Source organism: Gymnogyps californianus, chromosome 12 (assembly GCF_018139145.2).
Source record: "Gymnogyps californianus isolate 813 chromosome 12, ASM1813914v2, whole genome shotgun sequence".
Taxonomy (NCBI): domain Eukaryota; kingdom Metazoa; phylum Chordata; class Aves; order Accipitriformes; family Cathartidae; genus Gymnogyps; species Gymnogyps californianus.
Window position 1 is genome coordinate 4,201,268 of NC_059482.1, and position 16,122 is coordinate 4,217,389.

At 40.4% G+C, this 16,122-nt stretch overlaps 1 long non-coding RNA gene across 1 annotated transcript; it reads right to left on the minus strand.

Moving 5' to 3' along the window:
• Positions 1-7,609: 7,609 nt before the first annotated feature.
• Positions 7,610-12,730, minus strand: LOC127021277 (uncharacterized). Its single transcript, XR_007767190.1, has 3 exons — positions 12,661-12,730; positions 8,041-8,188; positions 7,610-7,852 (listed from the first exon to the last, which is right to left on the minus strand). It is a non-coding gene; the product is annotated as an uncharacterized LOC127021277 (long non-coding RNA).
• Positions 12,731-16,122: the final 3,392 nt, after the last annotated feature.

Sequence of the window (16,122 nt, forward strand, 5' to 3'; positions counted from 1 at the left end):
GAATTGTAAAGCCTTGCTTCTCTTTGAATAACAACTAGCCAGAACTCTTCAAAATATTTGGTTTAGAAAGGTGTTTACTTTTCTAATCATATCCACATTTATGGGCCTGGAGTTTAATGGATTACATTAGAGTGCTTTGGCAATGAAAAGTGTATTTAGAAGAGTCTGTACTATGTCACTTGTGAAGAAAAATGACCAATGTCAGATATTACGGACAATCATTGCAATGCTCCTCCAGCTTGAAATACAAATTTAAGAAAGCACTAGTAGCAGTCAGCAGTTACATGTGGACCACACTTAAGGCTGCTCTTTGAATGCCACCAAATTAGCACCTGTGTATTATGAAGGCAACATGACAGGTCATTTTTCAAAACTGAGGGGAAATTGTAATAAAAGCTTCTAATAATAGGGGAATTTTGTGAACATAGGAAATGTATCGATATACCTTGTAATACTAGCCTTAGGCTCTTTGTAATGTCATTTAAAAATTCTAATAAACTATTATGTGGTAACAAATAGTCAGGTCATGTATATTAAAGCAAAATCTAGCGTAAGTATATCATTATAAGTGAGATTGTATTTAGTTATAAGTTATAGAAAGACTTTAGCACAGCCGCTGCTATAGAATATAGTCTAGAATATAGGTGTGTTCTGTATAATAAAAGGGTGAGCATGATTCATGCCCTGTCAGATCTGGATTTTAGTAGGTAATTGCAATATAGACGAAATTCATAGGAAAGTATATTAAAGTGCAGGATCATTTTGTATGATGTTTATACAACTATAAATTCTCATCTGGCCGCCTTCTTCCTGGGGGAGAAGTGGTCATTCTGGAATTTGCTTGCGCTATCCGATATACAGCAGTAGCAGACCTGCTTTCCTGAAGTTTCTTGTGTCAGAATAACTTACTGGAAAATTATTTCAGCTTTAAGAAGCAGCTAGATTCTTCAAGTCATTGGAAAGATTCTAATCACTTTTCAGTAGGGATAGTTTTCCCTCATAAATTTAACACTTAATTGATTTTGAACAGTAACAATTCAATTCAAAACAAGCCTTTCAGACAGGAAGGTATTACTTGTAGCTCTTTAAATACTGCATATTTTTGAGAAACATGTTTTATTCTTACTCAGAACCAGCAATAGAGCTTCTATGTATAAACAGCACATGCAAGCCAAAGTACAATCCCTTTTGGCCACATTTTCTTGAAGTGCAGTTAGTTTAATAGACAAAGCAAAGCAGAAGATGACTGTTCTTAAGTGTTACTTTATATGGATTTGATAACATTTTACAAAATAATAGTGTTGGGTTTTTTTTTTCCTGAATATGCTGATTCACATCTTATCTGACAAATATTTGTCCCTTCCGCTGGGCTGCCTCACTCGCAAAGAAAAGGATCAAACTCTTGAATAGGGACTGTCTTCCTTATTAGCATATGAAGAAAACTGTTCCATATATTCATTTAAATCAAACTACGTGCTGTGTTCTGTTTAGGACTGTCGTTGGAGACTGCAGCTTGCATTTTTTATTTATGCTAAAGGCTATATAAGCACTTTCTACTTTTAAGAGAAATTTTCTGCTACTTGTCATCATGGTAACATAGACTTGGATTTTATCATTGACGTATTTACCTCCTACAGTTTATTTTCACAAACAGTTACAGATTAAATGCACCCTACTCTGATTTCCTTGTACAAGCAGGCATGGTGGATGCTGCGTTTTCCAGTTTGCAATTCAAAGCTGCTGTAACTTTGAGCAGACCTGCTGTAATTCATGGGCACAGCAGACCCAAACTGGCTGCTCTGCCTGTGTGAGTGAGCATGGGTGTCTGCTCCCGTCTGCCTCCTGCCTACCTGCAGGAGGGGAGGGGGTTCTGGTATAATAGGTGCCATCTAGGAGGAGGTGAGAGAGATGGAAAATGCACTCTCTTGAACTTGCCGCTTCCTTCATTCTTTCCCGTCCTAGCCCAAGCAGCAAGTAAGGGGACAGCAAAGCTACTTTTCGTAAGTGAGCACGAGGTATGGAATTACACAGAACAAGTAGAGAGTCTACGGGTCCTGCATTTATGGCGAAAAGGAGGAACAGCTAAGGATGGAGAAGACAGAACCCCCCCTGCTCCTGTCTAAGTTCCTCAAGCTCTCCATTGTCTCTGCTCTCGCCTCTCACCACTTCTACTCCAGATTTCCATTACCACCATCCTCTTCAACCCCTGCTTCTCTTCCTCTCTGACTCTCAGAGCTCCATTTCAGCTGTTACTGAGGAAAAAGCCATTGTTTCCAAACTGTCTCCAGGTAACTACAGAGCATAGGCGCACTTTCACAAAAGATCTATATTAGGAACAGCAAATAGAATCAGTTTTTTTCTGTGACAGGAATTATGAGTGACACCATGCAAGTCTTCAACCACAGTTTTTATAGCCGATTATTAATAGCGGTATTGTTTTCTGAATGCCAGATTAAGACCCCAGAAACAAGCTGAAGATCTCAGGAGCTGTGTGGCTTATGTGTTTTACACTGGGCAACAGAAATAAATTTGAAACTCCTGTCCTGTCTCTTCTGGTGTCTTAATTTCTGTCTTTATAGCAGGAATGATACTCTCTCACTGCAGAGGAACAGTGTTACAATAAATCCATGTTTTGAAACACTTAGGCCCACTGATAAGTGATCCAGAATTATGGTATCCTTAAGAGGATTTTTCATTTAATCTCTGCCCTAAAGACAATGTATGGTAAATAAGACTGCACACAGATAGCTCTTCGACTAATACCATCTGGTCCATGCACTAAGTGAAGCTGGTTATAGGCCAGAGAGACACACTAACCTACAACACTCGCGGTCTGCAAGAGGTAATTTCGAAGCCCTCCTTTCCCCGAGTTGAATCCAGGTCCCCCAGGTGCCTGGCGAGTACCATTGCCTGCACTGCGACCTGCTTTGGGACGGAGCTCATGAGAAATTACTTGGACTTTGTCTTGCAATTCTCGCAATCTGTTGTTGGCAGGGGAGACAGGGAACATTTCTGCAAATTCTTGTTATCTGTCATCTGGCCTCCTCTAGACTTCTTGTCTCAACACTCCCAATAAAGCACCGTTGGTTCCTTTCCGTAGGTGAGTGAGGCACGGGGAGTTGGTTTGCCTGAGATTACTATGGAAATCAGTAAGAGACCTAACCCGCCTGTCTTCCAAGCCCCAGGGGAGTGCTGAACTCACTCAGTGGTTCTTCCTCCAAACTTGAAAGCTCATGAAATTCATTCCTTCATATTGTAAATACATTTGACACTGTGCCTTCAAAAAGAAAATAATTTTGATTCCGTAAGGTTTTGCTGTGAAACACCTGTAACCAAGGCCAGAGACACTGTCCATCCTCTCTCTAAAATTACGCCTGAGTCTGCAGTTTTTCTGGAGGTATTTAATGAAGCTCTTCACTTTTCCTCAAGATTATAACTTTCTAGCAGATAGTGCCTTCTAGTGGGCACACTCTCACTAATAGAAGGAACACTACTCAGATTAATTATTTGGTTACCTTTAATGTAAAAGTTCAGATGTTAGGACATCTTAGTTATAATCTTGAGGAAAAGTGAAGAGCTTCATTAAATAATTCCATGTTAGGACTTTAATGAGCCACATGCTGTTTTGAAATGTGGTTATTGCACAAGACACTGAGGCTTTGTTTACAACTAAGAAAATTAATAGGCTACAAAAACCCCTTCCTGAGCTTTAAGCCTTACTGTGTTTTAAAAAGACCTGATTTTCGCTGAGATTTTTTTTTCTGACTCTGATGTAGAGTTAATGAAATTAGGTCATTAGGAAAATTAAGCATGGGAATAGAGACTTTACATCTTATAAGCACTCTGAGATAACAAAGGATAAACAGGAATTGTCTCTCTGAAAAATGCACGTGTATTAATAGAAAGTGCTCTTTTATGTCGTTTTGCTACAGACCTGACATTTTTTATTTATGAAGCTCTTGTAGTTAGATACCTATGTAAAAATTTCTTCAGTTTACAAAGCTGTAGAATATACAATCCTTGCTCAAGAGATTAAATCCTGTCTGAAATAGCAACTGGAGAAGTGATGGAGTTCAGTGTTTCTCAAGTCTCAGATTCATAGGTGTTCATATGACAGGTCTGGATGGAAGACCCGTGACCCTTTTGTGCAAGCCCCCGTACAGATATGGAAAATATAGCAAAATAATCCATCCTCTTATGGGCAAAATGGAGAAAACAGGCAAAGGGCTGCCCAGAAAGTGGAGGCAAAAGAGATGAGAAAAATTACTTAAGGCTTCACAGCAGATCAGTGGCTCAGCCAGGCCTTAGATTTAAATCTTTCTTAAGCCACCTGCAAAAAACACTTGAGACAGACTAGGTAGCACTTGCCTGTCTCCCAAAACAGGTAGGCAGGCAGGTGTACTTGCAAAATAAGGATCTGCTCCTTCACATCTGAATTCCCTTAAGAGTTTAGATCAGAAAAAAAAACACGTGCTGCATAGTCTGCTCATCTTCAGCAAAAGGTATCCCAAATTTTGATGCAGCATAGCGTTCTGTTATATGTAGGTGTCAAGTGGAGAAGTGTTTGTCCAAGTGCCATCTCATGGGCACGTAGGAATATCCTCAGCTCAGGCTAGGTGGATTTCTGACAAAGACCCGCCTGGTATTCTGCCAGCTGACATTTCCAGTTGCTCGTGTTCAAAGTAATTCACCAGCAGGGCACATCCGTTTTTACGTATAGCATTCCTCCTCAGTCCAATTTCTCCTTCTCTAAGAATATAAATTTCCCAACGGATGAAAGATCTTGATTCCCACACAGCTCTAATAAATATTTCACTTATTTCTGTTGTGGACGTGTTTGGTTTTGAAGACCAGATCCCTGTCTCTTTAAAGCATACTAGGGAAGCTTTTTGCATTTTAACCTGCACCACCACACTGGAAGAAATCACTGAATTCCGCTGTTCTCTATCCACTGGCATAGAAATATCAGCTCCTTAGGAGCAACACAGGAAAGTTTCCAGGAAGTTTTTGTTTATTCGTTTATTTTTACATGCACTTTGAGAAGTCAGGAGGCCAAGGATATCCAGGACAGACATTGTGCAGTTTGAGAAAATTAAAGCAACTGATGACACAGAGGAAAAAGAGACAAACTTTAAGACATGAGGCTAGCTGCTAGTTTCTAGGCATTTAAGACCCCATGTGTGAAAACTGCGTGTGATGAAGTGTCCACCACGGTCTAAGCTCTGACATATGACACGTCCCAGTGGCAATAACGAAGGAGCGTTTGTTAGCTTCCCAAGAGGTGGCTCAACAGCAGAACAGCAATTCGTTTAGTTTGCCGACTGCTATAAAACAAGAGAAGTTTTGTATCATACAACAGGTACCCAATTCAGTTAGACTATAAGAGGCTGAACCTCGGCCAAATACTCTCTTCAAAACATCTTCACTCTAAAAAGTATTCTTTAGAGCTAGAAGGCAATAAGAAAAAACCAAAGAGCACTGCAATAGTTAAATATCTAAGGCTCAAAAGTGCAAATGTCAATGATCTTTGCAACAGAGTGATTCTGCAAGGATTTTGTTCACTCGTGAAGTACCAGAAAGAAGACCCTTCAAGGCTCATCACCACATCTTTTAGGAAAAAGTATGTGAATTTCTTCCTGGCTCTACAGAGCAGTAAATTTTTAATGCAAATGACTGGTCAGTAAAGATAAAACAACCTGAGTGCTTGCTTGCCTAAATTTGTGCTGAGAAATACAAGTATAGGACATCAGTCACGTTATTATCTTTTAAAAAAATACCTAGTTCCAACAACTGGAAGAGTGATTGTTAATGAATGTTAATGTGATATAAGGTGGGAAAAATCAACCCCAAACCGTACACTTTTTTCAGTGAAGCCAGCCCTCCTGCTATTGACACACAAACCATATTATAAATCAGACCAAATCTTCTTAAAAAATTAATGGGACTGCAAATGTTAAAATTAATGACAAATGCAATCGACATTTATTAGAAGGGACATCACTGGGATCTCCAACAAGTCAGGCAAAAAATTTAATCAGGTTCTTATCAGAGGGTTACAAATAGATGTGTCATTTTAATAAATTCGACAAGCGGACCATGCAACTGAGAATTGGGTGCATCTTAAAAGGCAATTAACTGTAGATCCTTGAACAGGATTCACTGCTCTGGAAATTCTTTGCAAGTCCATAATTTTTCCAAATTATTAGTATTACCCTGTCGTATAAGAAGGTACAGAATTGTGCTCCCCTTCATGAGTAGCCCCAATTCTCACCTTTTTAACTAAACATTTTAATAAAAAATATATTCAGAACCAGTGCAGAATCCATAAGCAAGAGCTCTTCAATTCTTTGAGTGCTGCAGGTGGCAGTGGAGGAGACGATTCGGGTACCTTTGATAATCTGGTTTTAAATGTTCTTAATTTTATTTTTATACAACGTCTTCACACTAACATTGTTTTTCTTTCAAGCCAGAACCACTTTTAAATAAAAATCAAGACAGCAGCTTAAGACTTTACTACTGAGGAACTGTGGAATTGAATATGACCATGAAGTTTTAATTGCTTCACAGAGATCCCAGACATGATCAAGGCCTCCCCCCCTACCTCCCCACTGAAGACACTCTTTGGGATTCAAGTTGATTGATGAGTTAGATTATTAGTGCCACTCATTAGCAAGAAATGTAGTAAACTGAAGCCCTTGAAAGAAAGGTCTGTTGCTTGCACAATAAAACTCTTGTTTAAATTCCATTTTGAGCATTTCTAAAACAACAGGCATCAGTAAACAATATTTAGCAGAATGACACCACTTGCCCCCCTTTTTTTTTGTATCATCTTTCCAATGTTTCAAGCAAGGATTTGGTTATAAATACTGACAATTGGCACTATAAATTATGATTTTCTGCTCTCTGATTAGCAAGGAGCAAAAACAAATAAAGTGCAGATTTAAATCTCAGTTTTCACACATTATTGAGCTTGTGAGATGTTTCCAGATTAACCCGCTCCTGCCTCATGTTCATGGGAGGGGATATGGACACTGCTGAAGCACATTCACTGAGGTTTGTAATTGTTCTGCATTCGGTTGGGCCACCTGGAACTGGGGATAGGGTTCTGCTTCATGGAGATAACAACGAGATGAATGGCTGAAGGAGTGGAGCAAGACAAACCAGTCACCTTTGCATCTTTATTTGGAGGCCCTTTATGTCCCAGTGCTATTCCTTCTAAGGCTCGGACCAGCAGAAGTGTCCTGTTCTTCCAAACACTGCGAAATTTATAGGAGCTCTGTGTTCTTCCAGTGATACAAGACAACAAACAGAATGGAAATTTCTACCGTCTTCACACATTTGTAGCCTCGTTGCTCCAGAGTGTTTTAGGAAATCCTGCTCCACCCCCCCGAAAGCACTGAACAAAATCACTGTTTCACACATCACACAAAATTAAAAACAAATTTATTGAACCTGAAGCATATTTAAAAATCAGGAGGCTTTTCATGCCGTAAGTTATTTTAAAACATCTTTGAAACTACTCCATAGACTAAACAATTAAAATGCATAATCACATTTAAAAAGCAGCACCAAAAATGTAAGTCATTTTGTCACAGACGCTGCTCCAGCATGGTTTGATTATTTAACGTTATGCTCTAAAACCAATTTATACCCTATACCCTTGATCTCTGTTTCAATTTCAGGATGTTAATGCATGCACCATTGCTGTATTAGCTGATAGGGCAGAACAAATACTTCAGGAAAAGTCATGATTAGAATTTGAAATCTCTCTCAGCCATGTTTAATACCCAAATGTACTCACCTCGCTGGCTTTTCCTGCAAATTTTCCCCGCTGGAACCCCATGTTTTATACCTGGAAAGAATGATTATTTAACATCAGTAACAGGTGAATGTAGAGCTCTACAGGGAGTATATAGGTGCAGTCACTCCTGCCATGAATGCTAAAATTATCAGGCATCAACTAAATCTCTTCAAACTGAACAGTTACACAGACAAACAGCCTGTGTCTCTGGGCAGGGAGAGCAAGCAGTCGCCACGTACCGTGCTACAGAAATCTTAGGATCCAGATAGCTGAGTCTGAAGGTGCCAGAGACTATTTACTTGTTTTCCTCTTTGTATTACCTGCACCTCCAATTTCTGCAAACTTTCCTCTATTCTTTGCGCTGATTTTGTTTCACTGTGTACAACCCTGCAACGAGAAGATATTAGGGGCTTTGGATCACTGAAGCACATCGCATGTTTTGAAGCCTCTAACACGGCCCCGAGTTCCATTCATTCACTACTAAAGGAAACAACACGCTAGGTAAACAAGGAGACAGAATCGCTGTTGCAGGATAAATTATTTTGTATTCTGAACATTGGCAAAGAAATGAGTGAAATTTGAGGAGAAGCTTATTTATAGGAATTTAGCCAGCAGGCTACCATCTCCTGTATTATTAATGCTTTATTAATTGCATGCATACAGCCGGTAAAGTGATTCATTACTTTTTCTTGTTCAAGACATATTGTGTATAAATATAGTCCACTATTGGAATATGCATTCCCAAGCATCTCAGACGAACTACTTGTCTAGCAAAAGGATAGAACACGTACTTGCGCTCTTTGCAGAAGGCACAGGGGGCAACTGTTCACATTCTCCCCGAATTCCTCCAAGAAAGGAGGGATATTGCAGATGATTGCTTGAAAGGCACAGGGAGATGCGGGCAGTGTAGAGCACCTGTATCCATGTCTCAAAAACCAGTTGGCATAGATGCAAGTCTTTGCCCCTTCAAATGAACGTGTAGATATGATTCAGTGCCAGTTACCCACAGGGCAGCTGCCATTTCAGGTAGCAGAGCGACCTGCACTGGAACTGGGATTTACAAGGCTGGTGCCTGTCTTGGAGAAGGCAGAAGTGTAGTGCAATGCTTCATAGTGGCACAGCAAAGACTGTAGCAACCTTTTCTATGTCTGCAACAGGGCTGTCTCAAAACCCCCGCTAAACAAGCCTGATTCCTATAAAAAGGAGCAGATAACTTGAAGGAGACAGCTTTGCCTAGAACTAAGTGAACAGTTATTTTCACTGCATACTCCAAATTCACTCTTAAAGATCTGTCTGGTGTTTGTGTAGTGAATCTTCATTCTGAGGACAGAAAGCTTTCATTTTTGGTATCAGTTAGTCTTTTTCTTACTGTTTTACAGCTTGTCTCAGAGAAGGATGGAAATCTCTCCCTATAGCAGCCTCTTAAAAACCACAGAAACAAGTGGCTCATTCTTGATAGCAACACCCATATATTTTCCAAGGAAGGTTTACTAAGCAAAGGGACTGTGACACTTTGCAAAAGTTCTGCAGTTTCTCTTGTACAAGATAGGAAGGGATGGTAAAAGTAGAGAGTTGTCCTTCAAGTGCCCTTGCCTAAACAAAATGAACAGCTTGAGTGCCTATCATTAGCAGGCAGAACACCTCTGCAGGAGGCACACGGCTTGAAACCCTGAGAATTCTGCATGATTACAGCTAAGTAACTCCACAAAAATCAAGCAGAAAGTTTTCCTGAGGGAATTTATCTATGAAAAAATGTTTACACTAAGGTTAGCATGTATTAACTGAGTCTGAGTAGAAAAAATGTTATTTGGAGATAAACAGGGAGTTTCAACTCTCAGAGGGAGAAAGGGTTGAGGGCGCATGCCCTCACTGCAAGGACACAGATGATATATGCTTCACCTCAGGGTACTGCGAACAGTATCTCCAACTCCAAGGTGATGGGTGAACACACATTCACAGCATAGCATAAATACACAATTATTGGAAATTTTCTTTAAAGATGGGAAAGGCTATGTGCCACGCAACGCAAGTCTACTTGAGAAAACCGTCTGTTTCTGTTAAATGGGAAACTGGAACTGCTAACCACAATTACACCATATCAAGGTTTTTCTGGCTCTGTTTTCTATGATTCTGCCTTTAGAATCATAGAAAAAACTAGCAAGTACCTTGAGAAGTCAGCTATCTCTCAGTCTGCTCCAAAGCACAACTATGCTATGAAGTCTGAGAGATTTAGTTCAACTGTTCTTACAGATGCTTAGTGATAGAAATTTCAGTGAGGTTTTGTGATTCTGGAACACTTCCACTTGACCATCATCTTGGACCAGCCTCAAGGATGATGCTTAACCTGTAATTCTTTGGGCTTTGGATGATGCATGCCAAGCTGGAAGACGAGAAACAGCGAGAAGAGGTCAAGCAGGTCAACTTTTTTATGATAAACAGGTCTGTACTTCTGTAGGAGGAGATCCTACAGGTTAAGCTTTATCACAGACTAAATACACACAGTATAATTCCTCAGAATTATTGCACAAATGTCACTAGTATTTTTATTTAACTGAGGAATTTGGATCCATGACTAAAAATCCTCTAATCTTCACCCAAATATCTATTGCTATTTAAACATCAGCCCATCTTACTTGTTACAATGACCGTTTGTTAAATCCTAGTCTTATGGTAAGGTTAACTGATTAGATTCCCAGTGTTCTCTAGTGCATAGAACTGAATTGTCAACTGAGTGGCAAAAATCTTGCTAACAGAGCAAATACTTCCATAGGTTCAGCAGCAGAAATATGTTTTTCTGAGCAGAAAGACTGGTGCTACATTTCTGTTACAGGAGCTTATTACAGCTGGAGTTTTGCTTCAGTGTGAAATTAGTCCAGGTTTTTGAGAGTCCATGTAAGCTGGCTTGCGTGGAAAATACATAAATCTTCTACTTTAGCCATTGCTTTGATTTTACCACTTTTCAGGTATAGTTGTTGGAACTGATTAGCTTCTGAAGAGATCACATCAGTGAGCAGACACATAGGCCAGACAGAAACTCGCCCCTGAATTTTGGTAAGGTTCAGAGCCAAACTTCCTTGTCTCCACAGCCTTTAGCAAGATAGTTCAACAACCTACAAATCTGCAGTTGTTACACCGGAGTCAGAGCCTCATGATGACAGCAAGAACAATCCCTTGATTTTTCCTGTTTCAAAGAGCAGGAACAGATTTATTGCCTGAAGGGAAGGAGTGAAGCAGCGCTAAAGCATTTACAACTGTCAAACCTAGAGCCCGTGGGATAGCAAACCTCCCAAGTTACATGACAAGAGGAAACCTCATCCATTTTCCCCTTTAGATGACAGGTGTGTATAGCCTTTAAAAACACCCAGGACAGTACTATTTAATTCATTAGCTATAGAAAACCTCAGTATTTGTTTGAGTTAAGAATCAATCTCCATTTACCGTAGGATCCTGGCCCACTCAGTAGATTCCATATTCCCTTCCTCTCTCAGAACAGCCGTGTTCTGTGTATGTTTGTCAGTACAACTGAGAAGCTTTCGAGTAAGTGGCATATACAATAATCGTTCACAGACAGCTAAGAGTTCCAGAGCTATACAACTGCAAAAGAGCCTAAAAGCTGATGGAAATACATATGATTTAGATAAAGATTAGACATTTTCTATGAAACCTGTCAAATAATCTTCAAAATGACATAAAAACATATAGGAAAGTGGTTGGAATAATGTGATTTCAAAATTGCTTGTGTGACTATTCTGTACTACTGACGCTAAGTTATTGTCCATTATTTATCGTTAGTGTATTCAGCTCTAGACAGAACATATAGGAGGACTCAGATCGAACTGAAGGAGCGGAGAGTGCTATCTTAAATGAACAGTCAGCAGAGAGCACTAGGATAAATCGATAAACGTACAAGATCATTTCACATTTCTGAGGAAGGTACAAAAACACGTTGTCAGCCTGATTCAGTAGATGGCACTCTACCCTCTGTAATGAAGCCATGCTTCAGCACAGTCTTAAGGGAAGAATCAGGTTCTGGCTGAGAAGTACAGCTGAGATCCTTACTCCTTGTAGGCATTAGATGCTCAGATAGCGTGGCAGTAAGTGCCACTGATAGGCCTTAACAGATGGCAGGATCCAGGGTGCTTTTCAACTCCAGGCTTGATAGCCCAATGACCCAGTTGTAGATTGGGTATCGACAATCTGCCTCCCAAAATTCCTGTGAAGTTGAAATTGGGCATAATGGCATGATTCATTTCCTGTCCTAAACTCCTTGGTCATTTCAGTGCCACTTCCCAACCCAGCAGTGAACTGTATTCCAGCCTGTGCTGGCTGATTTCTGGATGTGTAAGTATAACACTTGGTAATCCACTGGGGATGAAGAGACGTCTCAGACAGTAAAGATATTTTGCTTAGGCTTAGGGGAGGCACTTTACAAGTTACATAATTAAGCAAATGAAGACATAGTCCTTCAGTTTATCACAGCCAGTCTCCTTCACGGTGTGCTTCCCTTTTTTCAGCTCTTTCTTTGCTAAGGGAAGTCATTCTCTGACCTCAGTCTAAAAGAGACAGACAGACCCATTTCAATAGTAGCACCTTTGTGAATGTGATTTCTTGTTGCAGTACAGGGTCAGACTGCAACCAAATTCCCCATGGTGTTAAAACTGGACAGAATGGTATCCTTTATATCACGTCTTAAATCACTGCTGATAGCAATATTCCAATCCAGTACATAGGCTGCATATCAGCTATGAATAAAACCATGTGGGCGTACATGTACAGTGTTTTAGGGATATAAATGGGGGTGGGAAGGTACTGCAAAATTCAACACAAGCAATACAACAATCAGAAAGTATTTTACTTACCATAAATGTGGTGACTGAAAAATGAAATGGGTCAGAAACTTAGCAATGAGATTGCGTTGGAGACCAAATAGGAAGCAGCATTTCTGGCCCACTTTCTCCTACAAAAATAGATAAAGAAGGTTTCAAACTTCTTTCTAAGCAAAGCAAGAATCTGTAGAATCTCTGTGTTCCTCTGCAAAAATCTTACTCTCTTTTATTATTGCAGCACAAGTTAGGCAACTCACTTCAACAACGCAGAATCAGAATGGTGTGAGGAAATAAATCTTTTTGTTCCTGAGGGGTGGCACCATGAGTGAGGTGGGATGGATGGGTGCATTACTGATGTCCTCCTCCTCCTCCCAGCTCAGGTGACAGTTTGGAACATTGAAGACCCATGACTGTAGGGATGGTGAGGCAGGAAATCCACAGATGAAAGCCACAGATTACACTATTATCTCACTTTTGGATGAAAATAACAACCTTCTCTCTTCTTATATTCACTTGAATTTCAAACTCCATCTTGACAAACACAGGATAAGCACAATTTTTTATTACAATGAAAGTCAAATTTATGTTGTACTTTTATGCCTGCACTGTTCCACTCTCATAAGAGAATACGTGGTCAAGAGACATGAGGTTCCACCCATCGTGCTACTCCCATCTCCCCCAGCAAAAAGAGGAAAGAATGGGAGATTCAGCGTTCTTCTGCTGAGAATTCATCCCTGCCCCTCAAGTGTTTTGGTGTTTCAGACCAAAAAAAAAAGCAAGCCTCCACTTTAGTTTTGAATAGTGATTTTTCAAAATGAACTCATTCTGCCATGATTCTTCTCATGACACTTTCCATGTTTTTTCCAAATCAGCAACTTTGTAATAGCAGCAGGGAAGGAAAGAAGAGCTCCATAAAATAGTATTAAACAAGGAGGCTCCTTGGTAATAAAGCGGGAATGGAGATGAAGGAACACTGGGTAAAGCCTGCTGGAATGCCTCTTTGGGATATTGCAAACAGTTTTTTGAAATAATATTTCTGTCTTTCTAGAGCTAATTATACATTTGCTGCACACTAAGCAGGCGGCTAAATTAATTGGAAGAACACAGGTAATTTGTTGCGGGTTGGAATGAGGCCATGGATGCTTGTTTCCCTTGTGGGAGAAGAACTGATGACCTATCCTAGGTTTCTCATTGACAAAAGATGGGATGCAGGACCAGAACGTGCATCCCACCCAGCCCGTCAGGTAGCAGTACTACCCTCCAGCCTCCTCTTCATCCCTAGCTGTGCCAGCCACTGTGACTACTGACTGGGTAGCAGCAGGTGGAAAGTCCCTCTGCCTCTCCTTCCAGCCTCCCTCCATTCTTTCACCATCTGGCAGTAGACTGCTTCAGTAAGAGCTGCCAAATTCAACATGTCAATATTAATCACCAAAGTCACAATGGAGTATTTGTGAGGCCCAGACTCACGTTCTGCCTGTCAAATAGATCATCTCCTTTGCGCTGGTTCTTCATAAACAGCTGGAGATTTTTAAACACCTTATTAAAATAGAATAGATCATCAGCAGCTGGAGCATTTCAAAGATGAATCGGCTTTATGCCAGTAAATATGGTACTTGCCAAAAAACAGGTGGCAACTATAACTGCAACGCTCTACAAGACTGCTGCCCTTCCTGCTGTATATAGTGATTTGGACAGGCTTTACCATGTGGGACAGGTATCGAATACCTACCTCCTTTTCCCAGGTTGTCAAAAGTTGCAAATATAAAACATGTATTCTCAGACTTCCAGAACGTCTGCTTAAATATGAAGCAATTCAGTAGTTCCTTTTCTGACGGGGGGAGGGTGGGGGGGTGGGAAGTATGATCAAAAAAAATCTGCTGAACATTTGCAGAAAATCAATTTCTCTAAGGTACAACAGAGCCTATATTGCCAAACTTGGAAGCCATTCAAAAATATACATTTCAGTTTGAGGTGTTAGTGCTTTTTTGGCAAAACATACACATGCAGTTGGTGTCTTCAAACTCAATTTTATTCCCCCGTGAGAAGGATTTAATTGGTTCCAAATAAGAAATCACTGTTTTACACAGTACAAACTTTCACTTAATACCCAAGAATCCATGTCATATATTTAAATTACAAGTAAAATACTTACTAATGAACTAATGTTTTGCAAACACCCACAGAAATATTTGAACTTAACCACTTTCCTTTTAAACAGGACATGGTGTAGAGAGGGAGGTAGCTTTCTTGGGTTACCGCAGCGTTGGCGAGAGAACAGGGCTGTTAAACAGAACTGTGGCCCTTCATTTTACTCCTAGCATTTCCCTCTGATTCACTGTTTAACTTCAGGAAAGACACTTAACCTCTATGCGCCTCAGTTCACCCGTCTGTAAAACAGTAGATAAGTCACCTAATTCACAGGGATGTTATGGAGATTAATTAACTAACGTCTGGAAAATATCTCAAGATCCTTCTGTGAAAGGCATTATAAGGGCAAGGGATAGCAGTACAACCATATGCAAAAGGTTTTATCACTTGACACAAGTCAGTTTGGTTTTATCGTCATTCCCTCTGCCACATCACTGAGTATTTTACAGGGACCATTGACTGGTCCCAACAGCAGACTGGTGTAGCTTTGCAGAGTACCGTCACCTTAAGTCAAAGGAAATGTTGTTTCAACCTAAGTAAAATTGTATTTAGTCAGCTCCTGATACTGCTTCAAGATCCCCAATGAGATCAGAGCCCTGGCAGGCTAGATGCTGTACACACAGTCCTTGAAACAGTCCTTGAATATGTAAGAAAGCTGCATCTATTTAACATAAGAGATCTTTTTAAGCTAATTTAATTGAACTGACAAATGTGCTGTGCGGGCTGTCTTTAACAGCAGTGTACTTTCACGGTCAGCTCCAGGTAGAGAGGCAAAGCAGGCGGTTGCCTTGAGCAGCAGACTGCTGTGAGTAACAAAATGGCCATGGGCTTCCTGCCAACTTCGCCTGTGCCGGATCCATGAAAAGTCTGACTGGCTATTGCTGCTTCCCGACAAAAGAAGAGCTGGGATGGGTGTTAGTTAGTGACCCTTCCTACCCCAAAAATCAGTGGCAGCAGGCTCCCACCCCTGCCCTTGCTTTTGATTTGCCGTTCTGAATATGCTGTTTCACTCAAACTGAAAGAACAGATTGCAGCTCTCTGACATGAGTTTGAGTTAATCAGTCGATTTGAAGTCAGACCTTACATTAATCCAAATTTGCAGTACCCACAGTTGCTGCTCTTTGGTGCTTGCCACATGAATAGGAAAAAAAAAACCCAGGCGGAGCAGAACAGGGACAAAATGGGGAAAAGATATGCCCTTCAATAGCACAGTCAGAAATAATGCCCAGAGTCCCTCGTGCCAAGTGTCCTAATTCCCAGATCTAGCTGGTTCCTAATACGTATTAGTGATTTGTCTTGGTCTACCTGCTTTTTCATCAACACTTTCTCGTATTATCTGATAGAGCT